This window comes from Lutra lutra, chromosome 11 (assembly GCF_902655055.1).
Source record: "Lutra lutra chromosome 11, mLutLut1.2, whole genome shotgun sequence".
Classification (NCBI taxonomy): domain Eukaryota; kingdom Metazoa; phylum Chordata; class Mammalia; order Carnivora; family Mustelidae; genus Lutra; species Lutra lutra.
Window position 1 is genome coordinate 70,521,054 of NC_062288.1, and position 12,434 is coordinate 70,533,487.

The following is a 12,434-nucleotide window of genomic DNA, read 5'->3' on the forward strand; positions in this document are numbered from 1 at the left end:
TTAACAGCCTCTCCAAATTCATCTCATCCAACTTTGCCCGAAAAAAGCTCCAGCCATATTGACCTCCTTCCAGATCTTGCAACGTGCCAAGCTTTTTACTGCCTCAGAGTCTTGGCACATGCTTTTCACTCTGCCTAGCACACTTTTTGCCTTTTTTTTTTTTTTTTTTTTTGGTAGGTCTGGTTCCTGCCTTAAGTTTCAGTGTTATATTTCTTTAAAAAAAAAAAAAGATTTTATATTTATTTGATAAAGAGAGAGTGAGAGAGCACACAAGCAAGGAGAGTGGCAGGCAGAGGGAGAGAGAGAAGCAGGCTCCACACTGAGCAGGGAACCCCACACAGGGCTCATTCCCAGGATGCTGGGATCATGACCTGAGCAGAAGGCAGATGCTTAACCAACTGAGCTACCCAAGTGCCCCTCAGTGTTATATTTCTTAAGAAGAACTTTCCCTCCTGTCCACCATCTCTAAACTGTTGTCTCAGCTCACATTCCTATTATTCTCTACCACCACAAACAGATCTTTCCATCCTTCTCTACCTTTAGGAATATTCCTAATGTGTAGAGTCGTGCCTGGGTACACAGCAGACAAACTGAACTTCTTTCTGGAAGGCAGAAGAAAAGAAGGGAACTGTACATGGGCAGAACATGTGCAGTCTATTTCAATGTGAACCCAGGTCTCCCATCTTCTCTAAATTTCACCTTCAACAGCCTAACATCTACGCCTAGAACTGGACTGATGCCTCCTGTTTCAAAGTCTACTGTTACTACACACATTATCTAAAATAAGGCATAGGAAGATATAATTGAGTTAATAAAAGCAGATAGCTATTACCTTAGAAAATGAGTAGGACCATGGAGAAACAGAAAATAAAATGTTTCGGAGAATAAGTCTAGGAAGTTCTAAAATCAAGTGCCAAGTGAGAGTGACAGTACAGGAAAAGTCACCTGATAAGGTTTTGGAAGAGAAAATGAAGTAAAACAACATATGAGTCCCAGAAACCCAGGACTATGAATATGAGTAAATGTGAGGGAGACAGAACTAGCAGCAAAGATAAACTCTGATTATTCCACAGTTCGTGTTTCCTCCTAGAATCTTCCTTGCACAGAAATAGTATGAAAATTAGAAATTTCATACAGGATCTCACAGAATATAATCCAGATTTGATGAGTAAATCAATTCCTTTATAACTCCTGGACAAGTCCAGTGTCACTGAATGTACAATATTACTAATTTGAGGTCAGGTGAAAATGTCAAGCAGACGTAGCTTAGAGCAAACTGTTGTGGTTGTGCTTCAGCACAGCTTGCCGCACTCAGACTCCGTTTATGTTGGTCATGTGAGGCACGATTTGCTACTCACCACTCTGCCACGAGCAGCTGTTTGCAATAATCCCCACGTTGCAGACAACATTAGACTGTCTCCCGGGGTTTACAGGATGTTGATTCCTAAAGGCCAGATTTAACACTTTGGGGAACTATAAAAGACGTCAAACAACTACAGAAGGAGAAACAAGGCACGGTGTTTGATTATTTGAGGGCTGCAACTTATTACAGGGATTGGTTACCACAGAAACTATGATCTGTAAATGGCCTGGGTGGAATAGGCTGGAAATACGCTGTACACAAACAGAGTGACTCATCGAACGTTAGGGAGGGGTGGCACCAGGCGATGAACCCGCAGCAGTTCCGAATCTCGAGTCAAAGCACTGACGTACCATCTGACATCTGCGGCCTCCGCTGGACTGCCTGCTACACCGGGCAGGTCATCTTGAAGCAATTCTGTTACAGAGTTCTCTACACCATGTAAAAAATCTACCTCAACTCTTGAATTTACGCCCATTAGGTTATGACCCCTAGAACCAAGAGCATAAATCAAATTAATCTTCCATAGCCCCACAAAAATTTGGAAACAACTATTATATACCCTCGTGCCTCATTTTCTTTGTCTTTGGAATATACCACTGTAGGTTATTCAATTGTGATGTTTATTGTAAAACATAGTGTTGAGTCCCTTCAATTACCAAACTACTTTCTTCTAAATTTGTTGCAATTTCTCTAGTTCAAGAATCAAAGCCAAATGTACGAACCTACCAATAAGAACCGATAATTGTAATAAGTGCTTTGCATATCTCAGGTCACTAAATCCTAATAAGGATGGAATTATAATCGCCATAGTATAATGAACATGCTGAGGATTACAGAAATAGAGGAAGGTCAGGAGCTGAACCCATGCCTAACTCCAAAGCCTAGCCCCTGTCCTGGACTACCTCGGGGCAGAGTAGGAAACGGGCAAGAGAACCTTTTGAACATCTGTTAAGCCCTGATTCTGTTATTTAATATATAAACTGACCCACACATTCGAGCCCCTACGTGATCAATGAACCAACTACATTTTTCTCCAAGTAATTGGAAAAAAAGGTCTAAATTAGGCAAGGAGGAAGATGGAGCATTCCAAATGCTCCAGAAAAAAGTCTGAATGTACCACAGTTTTGAGGCCATTGAGTATTTTAAGCATTAGAATTATACGTTTACTAAAATTATTTTAAAAGATTGCACTGGGGCGCCTGGGTGGCTCAGTGGGTTAAGCCGCTGCCTTCGGCTCAGGTCATGATCTCAGAGTCCTGGGATCGAGCCCCGCATCGGGCTCTCTGCTCAGCGGGGAGCCTGCTTCCTCCTCTCTCTCTGCCTGCCTCTCTGCCTGCTTGCGATCTCTCTGTCAAATAAATAAAAATAAAATCTTTAAAAAAAAAAAAAAGATTGCACTATGGAGTATTATGCCTCCGTCAGAAAGGATGAATACCCAAGTTTTGTAGCAACATGGACGGGACTGGAAGAGATTATGCTGAGTGAAATAAGTCAAGCAGAGAGAGTCAATTATCATATGGTTTCACTTATTTGTGGAGCATAACAAATAGCAGGGAGGACATGGGGAGTTTGGAGAAGGGAGTTGGGGGAAATTGGAAGGGGAGGTGAACAATGAGAGACTATGGACTCTGAAAAACAATCTGAAGGGTTTGAAGAGGTGGGGGGGTGGGAGGTTGGGGGATCCAGGTGGTGGGTATTAGAGAGGGCAGGGATTGCACGGGAGCACTGGGTGTGATACAAAAACAATGAATACTGTTATGCTGAAAATAAATTTTAAAAAAATGTTTAAAAAAAAAAAAAGATTGCTCTGAAAGTGGATAGTGAGAGATAAAATGAAAGCCACAGGAGGGGCTGAGAGCAATAAGAAAGCTCTCACAATAGTTCAAGTGAACTCCGGACAAGCGTGTGACTCCATTAGTGGTGTGGTGATGGAACAAAGTACGTGGATTCAAGAGATTTAAAAGCAGCAGTGACAGTTCTCAGTGACAGTTTAGACTGTAAACTGTGGGCTCCGGTCCGACGGCGGGGTTTGAATTACAGCTGCACCCCTTCAACTGGTGTACTGAAGCCAGGCTTCAGTGCTGGCCACGGTAAAATTGGCCCAAGAGTACCTAATTTGAGGAAATGCTGGTGACTCGAACTGTGACGACAGACACAGAGCCTTCAGAGAAGTCCCCATCGTGTCAGAAATGCTCACTGAGTATTAGTGGTGATGATGGAGAAGAAGGGAGAGGGGGAAGGGAAGGGAAGGAAAGAAGGGAGTCACGGGTGGCTCCAAGGTCTCCACTCAGTGGCTGGGTGAATTCAGAGTGGGAACAGGGCAGAAGGGCAGGCTCGAGGAGGTAGACCGTGAACTCAGGAGGACAAGGAGGAGCCTGAGATGTCTGACTGAGGTTATCCAGGCAGCAATGAGTTGAAGAGTAGGAAGTAAATGCCCCGGTGAAGTAAGTTCCTCCTAAAGAAACGTGGCTGTGAAGGGAAGTAAAAAGCACGGAAGAGCCAGGGAAGGAAAAGTGGCTTATTTTGATGGATGACACAAGTATTTTACAGTTTGGAAGAGAAGCCCCTGGAGACAGGGAGAGATTGAAAGTATCAGTGATTAAGGGGTGAAGGGAGTGGGAGAGTTTCAGAGCAGTTGAAGGGAAATGGGCCGAGAGCACCTGGGATAAGCCTGGAATAGGAGCCAAAGATCCTCCTTCTAGAAAAGCGGGAAAGCGGCAAAAGCAAAAGCATGGATAGGTTTATGGCAGGAAAGTGAGGGAGTTTCTCTACAATGTTCATATTTCCTAATAACCTGAGATCCAAGGGAGTTGAGGGAGGCTGGGGAGTAAGGAGACGCACTGGAGTATGGAGTCGAAGTTTGGGGTACTAACAGGAGGGTGAGGATGACAAAGGAAAGTCACCCCTGCCTTTCAGAGCCCAGTAGTCCCCTGTGGCATTTTTCCTAACTATTCTCTCATAAATTCAACTTTTATCTCTCCTACAACATTTGGTTAAAAATTCAATTAAAGCATTTATTTTGATGAAATATCTGTATGTTTATCTTCTCCATGACATCAGTTTCAGTTCAATGCCAAATTTCTCTAAAACACAGAAGATGGTCTGTGCTTTCTCAGAAGCAGCAAACCAGTTACCAAGTCATCTGGCTGGACTTACTCTTTAAATCTACGTAAAAGAGAGAAAATTTGTAAAAATTTTCCTAATATCAAACAGTGATTAGGGATCTGCCCTATGAGTAAGGTCATTTTGTCTATAGTTTTTTAAATTAATATTATATCCAAATGACATTACTAGTCTCATTAATAGAACCAGAATTGTGAGTTTCTTTAGAAACTATTAAGATTGCCTTAAACTATGCTACATAGGCCCTAGATGTTCTTGGAGAAAATGAACCTTTGCCATTCCTTACAAGCTGACTCTGCCACCCAAAAGCTAGGATATCTGAAAGCAAGGAATATTTTTTCTTCTGTCTTTATGTGTACATATCATAGACTCCTAATGATCTTCCTAGAATAATTTTAAGCTAGCAAAGAAATCTTTTCTTCATCAAAAATCCTTTCAAGTATTCATTTTCTTCCTGAGGAGACTGAGTTCTGTGTGTACTAGTTAATACTTTATAAGCTTGGGCTTGCATGCAGAACACAGAGGCTCTTTTATTTCCAGATATAGTTTTCCTGCAATTTGAGTAATGTGCCATAAGGAAAAGGATGATTTTTGAGCTACAATCACATTATCAAAACAGAGGAGCCTCCCAGAGTCCTAATTACCAGGAGCAGAACATAGAACTATTATCTCAATTCTGTTTTTCTCTAAAATTTGAGGGAGAGGGGAATTAAAGATTAATTGTTAATATTAATAGCAATAAATTATTTGAAAAATGTGAGTGAGGACCTATGTTGGACAGCTGCAACATTAGGTATAGGAATGATAATGAAACTACAGGAAACATTATTCCTTCTCTCCAGGAATTATACAGGCAAGTGAGATACAACATACCTGAAAAAACAAAATAGCTTTGGGAGTTCTGAGCAAGAATTCAACAAATGCAGCCACTTAATTTAAAACATGTTTTTTGGGTTTTTTTTTTTTTTTTTTTTGTATTTTTAAATTCCAAACATTAAAAATCAGCTTCTCTCTCAAAACTTTAGTCAAGCAAATAATTTGTCTTGGCTTTCAGAGAGCCCTCAGAGCCTTAACTGTGCAGGTGTTAAAACACCAACAGATGAACCTCTACAGCGGGCTTTAACTAAGAATGTCCGCAGAAGAGTGGCAGAGTGGGACCAGCCAAAAAAGTAGAGTGGGATCCCTGGCTTAGGAGAAGAAGAGCAGGAATAGACACTGAGGGCAACAGACGAGAAGTCGCAGGCCTGAGAAAGATATGGTCTTTTCCAGGCAGGATCTGACACTGCACTCTCCCAATCCAGCACTCTGGCCACATCTCAGAGGCCCTCTTCCTGTCCAAATCAAAATGAATGCCCCTTGTTCTCGATGCAAAAGTCTCCGCACTCTCCCCCCTCTCATCTACTTCATGGGTACTCATTGTGGTCTTTATTCAAAGATGCTCCCTCCATAAGAGGAACACTGATGTCAATTATTAAAATAATAAAATATATTTCATATAATTAAATTTGCAAATATAGTTATGTTGCTGGACCTATCCCTATATTTGCAATACAGTATTATAAATTATTAAGCAATGAACACCTTGAGGGCAGGATCTTCTTAGTATCCCCAGAGCCTAAAGCAGGAAGTGGTAGGTGCTCAATACATTACAATGGGACAATATTCCTTCCACCAACAGGAGGACCTAGGTGCTTACTAATTATCTTTTTTATTCTCTGTATTTTATTCTCTGAAAGTAATTCTCTGTAAGAATTTTATTCTCTGTAAGTAATCAGACCCAGAATGACAGATTTTATCTGAAGTGGCTAACTGATTAGGAGATTTTCAGCTTTAGCTCGTCGTAGGACAACTTTTTGACTCCCTTTCTACAGAATATTTAATAGTAAATGAAAAGAGAATCTCACACTTTTCCAAAAATAATCCAAAACATGTAATAGTTTTTTCACAGTCATCATGAGGATTTTCACCTCTTATACTTTTGATTCTACTTTTAATTTTATTAAATTAATTTCCTCAGAGTTTCTGTTTACTTAGAGTGGAACAATGAACACTATAACTATTGGGGATCAATCATTATATTTAATATTATTAGGTTAGATGGCCAGCTGTTATGTAGTAAGAGATGAAAGTACCACACAAACTGATGAGGAAATCATAATGTTAAAATTTGCAATAACAGCCTGGTATTGATTTTGATGTAAAACTAAAAAGCTTACTTAATACATTTTTTGCTCAATTCACTACTGAATGTACACGGGGGGAAAAGATGGTATGTTGTATTCTACACCAACCCATTAAATCAGAATGAATGGGGATGGCATCTTTTTTCTTATACTGCATTGTAGATAACTCCCAATTCAAGATAACCAGCAACAGGAGCAATTCATCACCAAGATCGTTTTGTCATCAAGTTCTGCTTCCATTCCTGGCCAACAAATAAAATAAAATAAATGTATTCCTTCTGACATATGCAAATTCCAAATGGTTGCTACAGATAAAAATTGCTAAATGAGTGGTTATAGTAATGTGAGACTGCAAAAAGGAAGTCATGCACTCACTGTTCTTTCTCATTATCTAATTATTTCATTGTTATGTTAAATTTCAAACCATGTGGGGCTCCTGGGTGGCTCAGTGGGTTAAAGCCTCTGCCTTCAGCTCAGGTCATGGTCTCAGGGTCCTGGGATCGAGCCCCGCATCGGGTTCTCTCTACTCAGCAGGGAGCCTGCTTCCCCCTCTCTCTCTGCCTGCCTCTCTACTTGTGATCTCTCTCTGTCAAATAAATAAATAAAATCTTAAAAAAAAAATTTCAAACCATGCTTTTGAGATGAGTAAATGCAGGCAGGTTGTCCATCTCAATTTCATCCCTGTTGTACCACATATCCAATAAATATCACTTTCGATTTTTTTTTGACCCATGTATTTCAAGACAGCTGCTACAAGTATCTCAGTATATTTTATTTGATTTATTAATATAAAAATGAATCGGATTAGGCTGCAATTCCTCAGAGAAATGATGTTCACTTACTTAAACATGTCACCTACCTGAGAATACTTCCTTTTTCTGGTGTCTTTGTTGTAAAGTAGAATTTTGTATCAGTCTGCTTCTCATTAAGACAACAAATGTATTCATAATACCATGACTTATGAATGAAATGTATAAATGCAGTCACTCAGCTGCATGTTTGGAATCAAGCGCACATACACCTGGGGCATTAGATGTAAGGGTAATGTTTGGCAGGCTATGGGAGAAGTGAGAAAAAAAAATATATAGTACAGAGGTGACAAAAATCTAGACATGCCAGTTAGTGGAAATGCACAGTGAAGAATTAAGAATATATCACATAAGGAAACACAATACTTAATGATCGATCATTGGCTCAAAAAATGCTAGGCAAACAAGAGAATCTTATATCTGTGTCTATAAATCTGTATCTATAAATGTATTCATTTTTTCAAAGGAAAGAAAATTAATAATCTTGTCAACTTCTTTCTAATTTTGAATGGGCTTCAAAAGCTGGAGTAAGTAGGAAAGAAAACTATGGGCTATTTCCATGTAGATGTCCCTGATGGTATCTGAAACATAAATATTTAACGTTCATCTATCCAATAGTGAAGCACTCAGTAGGAACAGCATGTTAGAGTGGTCAATGTACTTACACCTCTAATCTCCACGAGTTCTTGAGAATTAAACATTATTGTCCCAATTTTATAAATGAGCAAAGTGGGATTTAGAAAATTTGAGAAACATACCCAATGTGATTCAGATACAGTCAGATTTCAATCTCTGTACTCATTACTTTCCAATCTCCAATCCAGAGGCTGGCCCTAATGAGTGTGAGCCAATCGTTCTCAAACTTTTTGGATATAGGACTCCCTCATATTTCAAAAATTCACTGAAGATCCCAAAAACCTTTTCTTTGTACAACATGGATTGTATCTATTAATTTATGCCACATTAAAAATTAAAATTGAGAACATAAAATAGTTGTGAATTCACTTAAAAAGAACAATGATACAAACATTACATTTTAACAAAAGCAAAATTTTATTTAAAACAAGTATATTTTTCCCCAAAACAGTTAAGAGTGGCATTGTTTTACTTTTTTGCAAATCCCTTTCACATCTGGCATGGAAACAACTCTCAATTCTGCTTTTGGTTTAATCTGTCATTATGTCACATGTCTTGTAGTCTCTTTAAAAGTACACTATACATCCATGAGAGAGTAAAAGAGGCAAGGAAATTCTTGGTATTATTGCACAAATAATGTTGTCCACATAGGCACCCTAGAAGGGCTTCAGGGAGCCATCAGCATTTCTTCAATCACATTTTAAGAACCCTAGATTCCAAAGTGTATTATTGATATTGCATATGTATTACTTCATAAAATAAAAATTTGGATATATAACATAAAATTTGTTTTCTACTATAGAGTTTATCACACATCTCTCAAGCTCCTCCTCTTCCACCTAACATCAGAAAACATAATCTAGTCATTTCTACATAAACTTACTCACTTCTGGGTTTCCTCAGTAATTTGTTTAACTTATGTTCACAATTTCATGACTCTTCATCTTTCTTCTCTCTGAGGTGAGGGTTACATGTTGAGGGGCAGTTCACACAGCAGCCACAGGACATCAGTGAGAGGCATCAGATTTGTGGTGTCTTGCTCTGGTAAACACCATTTGTGTAATCTGGTTTACAGAGAAGTAATTATCCATAGTCTTGTTGGTCTCCAGTCATGTACTCCATGCTGCCATTTTGGGCTATGTCCCCTCATCATAACAGAGAGTTATTTTCAAGCACTGGTCTTTCAACCAACTTCCCTGTCCTGGAATGCAGAAAGTTCCAACTGCCTCACTGGATCACCAATAAACTGGGGGTTATTATTACATCATCTTTGTCTCCAGACACTTCTCATAAACATGTCCACCCTACTCACACCATGTCACTTTAGTGTAGGACACATCCATGAGATTGTTCCTTCTTAGAGTTCCAGAGAAGTGGGAGGTGCAACTATTCCAATGCTGCTACTATCACACCATAGTCAAAAGGACCATGTACGCTTTTATGTAAGTCTTGCCATCTTCCTGGCTTTTACCAAGAGAGTGAAGCTCAAATCTTCACCTAAAGGGAATCTCTATCATCATCCCTCCCATATCTCAGTCTGAAGAGGAAAGGAAGGTAGGGTATAGGACTACCATGTCTACTGATTCTTGCTTCCAAGCCAAATCCCCTTCCAGCCAAGCAACACTTAGTTAACATTTCAATGAGATCATATCACTTTTCAGCTAATTTTCATTCCACTCTATTGTTTAAATTTTAAAAAATAAATACATTTATGTACTGGTATTTTCAGAGCATTATTTTAAAAACTCAAGACTCTTTCTATCTCATATAAAGAACCCAAACATCTTGGATTTCAAGACTTTTACATCAACTGTAAATTTCAGCAGCCTACTTAGAACTCAAAAAATAAGAATTTGACTCTCTTTTAAAAGCTTAACTCTATTCTCAGACATAAGACTGTAAATGTCATAAGCTTCAATCTAACAGGGAAAAGGGATTTGAGTATTAAAATCATATGCATACACACAAGTACATATATGTTAACGAAAAAAGGATTTCTTATAGAAATCATACAGCTTAATATATCAAAAGACAATCTGTTCACATTTGTATAATAACAAATTCCATATACACAAACATAGTCAGTTATATATGCTATATTATTTATGAAAAGGGAACACTGGTTTTATTGAGAAATTTTAATATTCCTTCTCCTCCTCCTCTGTCCCCCTCACTCCTCACCTGAAAACATTTGAAATATCAAATAATCCTGTCTACAGAGCATCCTCTGGTAGGAACCTAGCTGGTGAGATAGTAAAGATGGACATAAATTGGAGTGGTGATAACTACTATTTGGGAAGAATGTAAAATGAAGAATAGAGAATAGAGGCATAGAGCTTTATATTTACAAGCAATGGAGATATGAGTCTAGAAGATCTCTAATACCAAAAATGAATATACATACCCCAAAACTCTATAGATTCTCATTTATAAATACCCAAGTAAAATCTTCATAATCCAGTTGCATAGTTTCAAATATGCCCTCATGACCAAATGGGATTATTCACAAGAATGCGAGACACATAAATTTAAAGATATCTATTTGTGTAATACATTCACTGTATTAACAGATAAACACAAAACATACCTATTGTTATCTTGATGTCTAGTACAAAGGCTTAAAGTACATAAAATCTAACCTCCACTTTAAGATAAGCATTTAACAACCAAATACCAGAAAAGCCTCTTAACCAACAGAGAATAAAGAACACTTCTTTAGTTCTATATGAGGAGCCAAGGGAAATATTACATTTAACGGTAAATACTAAAAGGGTTCCCATGAAGGTCAAGAGGGAAGGGAATGAAGGTTTTAGTCAAAGCAGGAAAGAAAAAATGAGAAGTATAAAGTTTTGCTTGTGTCTACCTAGAAATGTAGACACAATGTACTGAAAAGGTATTAGAATGAATCAGAACATTCAGAAATATAGCAAGAATCAAGATCGACATAAATGATTTTCCCATCCACGGAAATAATCAATTGTAAATTTTATTGGGGAAAAAAGATCTTTTGAAACACAGCCATAAAAATCTATGGAATAAGTAGGAATAAGTCTAATGTGCAAGAAATATGCAAGTGTAAATAAAGAATACTACAAAATTTTACCAAAGGACATAAAAGTTCTGAAAAAAGAAGACATATCATTTATTTGACCAAAAATTAAATCCCTACTGTGTATCAAACCCCCAAACAAATTCCAGATGTCTTAAAGATCTCAAAAGAATCAACGAAATTGTATAGGTACTAGAATAAACTATGAGAGAATAAAGGGAAAGTGAGAAGCTAGGAAGGAGACCCCTTGGGGAAAATGCTACTGAATTCCATCTTCCCCGAGTTAATCTTTAGCACCATCATCAAAAGAAAACATTTTATAGAATGTTTCATGAATATATTCTATTACACTAAACACGATATGTTGTACTAAATATAAGTAACAGTGGTTGCCTCTGAAAGATGAAATTAAATATTGTCATTTTAACAATTGTCATGTTTTCTACAATAAACATGGAATTTTTAAAAAGTGAAACAAATATTAAAAATTTAAACACACATAATGTAGGTGAAAATACTAATGCATAAAATAAGTTGGGTAAAATGGCTTCTTTTCATAAATTAATTATGAAAATAAGTAATTTATTCACTTTGAGTCTTTTGCTGGAGGTACTGTACATGGGCAAAGCATTGTTTCTTTTCAAAACTCTATGTAAACTGTATCACTGAGCAGCATTACTTAGTTTATAGAATGCATGCACATCCTCTCAATTAGCAATTCAATATTTTTCCAAATTTTCTCACTTTTCTTCACTTTCCTTCATAAACTTCCCCAGGTGTACTTAAAACCATTTTTTTAAAAAACTTCAACTCAAAAGAGAAAAGTAGTTTAAAAACAAAGAAGAACAAAGAAACGAACATACCAAAAAAACCTTAAAATCTTCTAATCACTCATAAGATGTACAGAAATGTTACTGATAGTCAGGTTTCCATTTTTCACCTCTACAACAAATGTAGTCTGTACTCAGTAATACAACAAATCATTACCCTTTGGAGGAATGATTCAAGCAAACCAAGAGCAATTTTTTAATTAAAGAGAACATACATACAGTATGATCCATTTTAATTTTGCTTCATATTTCTCAAATTCACATTTAAACTTTAGTAATAGTCCTCTTTAATCTTTTTTATATCAATAGGTCTTCAATTATATTTATCTGAAAATATCTATTTTTGATAGAAAATCTTGCATTTCTTAAGATATTTGCTTTCAGGGGCACCTGGGTGGCTCAGTGGGTTAAAGCCTCTGCCTTCAGCTTGGGTCATGATCC

General features: G+C 37.5%; 1 protein-coding gene across 3 annotated transcripts in view; it reads right to left on the reverse strand.

Annotated features, from left to right (window-relative positions):
• IMMP2L (inner mitochondrial membrane peptidase subunit 2) overlaps positions 1-12,434 on the reverse strand; it is an 876,168-nt gene that overhangs the window by 684,038 nt on the left and 179,696 nt on the right. The window lies entirely within an intron of this gene.